The following is a 1,270-nucleotide window of genomic DNA, read 5'->3' as shown; positions in this document are numbered from 1 at the left end:
GAATGTTCTAATATTCTCTGTACAGCGCTGCGGAATATGTGTGTGCTATATAATAACTGGTAATAATATTCTCTGTACAGCGCTGCGGAATATGTGTGTGCTATATAATAACTGGTAATAATATTCTCTGTACAGCGCTGCGGAATATGTGTGCGCTATATAAGAAACTGTTAATATATAAATAAATATAGGCTAGAACGCCCGTGTGTACGGGGCTTTAGAGTCATTAGTTAATCACTTATTAGTGTTTAATGGAGATTAGGTAAAACTGTATATTTGGCCCTCAGACAATGATTAAAAATAGAACGCAGAATAGAAAAAATCAACATACAAATTCCAGAATACATGAATACATAATTAAACATAAAAAGGTACTTAATTAACAACAATAATGGGGTTAGTAGTGAGCTGGTCACCTGATTGTACAGTATAGCATAGCTCACTGTTACAGCAGGAAATTACTTTTGCAGTGGGTCCTTATTCAGATTTGTTAGTATTTAACAAAGTAGGTTAGTCCTGTGGCATCCTACATGCACTTGCTGGTTGTTAATATTTGGTAGGCTTATCAAGCTTGATTAGTGATGGTATAAGTAGCAAGACTAATGCATAGGTAGTTCAGTGATGGTGTAGGTAGCAGGAGTAATGTATAGGTAGTTCAGTGATGGTATAGGTAGCAGGAGTAATGTATAGGTAGTCCAGTGATGGTATAGGTAGCAGGAGTAATGTATAGGTAGTTCAGTGATGGTATAAGTAGCAAGACTAATGCATAGGTAGTTCAGTGATGGTGTAGGTAGCAGGAGTGATGTATAGGTAGTTCAGTTATGGTATAGTTAGCAGGAGTAATGTATAGGTAGTTCAGTGATGGTATAGGTAGCAGGAGTAATGCATAGGTAGTTCAGTGATGGTATAGGTAGCAGGAGTAATGCATAGGTAGTTCAGTGATGGTATAGGTAGCAGGAGTAATGTATAGGTAGTTCAGTGGTGGTATAGGTTGCAGGAGTAATGCATAGGTAGTTCAGTGATGGTGTAGGTAGCTGGAGTAATGTATAGGTAGTTTAGTGATGGTATAGGTAGCAGGAGTAATGCATAGGTAGTTCAGTGATGGTGTAGGTAGCAGGAGTAATGTATAGGTAGTTCAGTGATGGTATAGGTAGCAGGAGTAATGCATAGGTAGTTCAGTGATGGTGTAGGTAGCAGGAGTAATGTATAGGTAGTTCAGTGATGGTATAGGTAGCAGGAGTAATGTATAGGTAGTTCAGTGATGGTATAG

The sequence above is a fragment of the Crinia signifera genome, chromosome 6 (genome assembly GCF_055691185.1).
Source record: "Crinia signifera chromosome 6, ASM5569118v1, whole genome shotgun sequence".
Lineage (NCBI taxonomy): Eukaryota > Metazoa > Chordata > Amphibia > Anura > Myobatrachidae > Crinia > Crinia signifera.
This window is presented reverse-complemented; position numbering follows the sequence as displayed.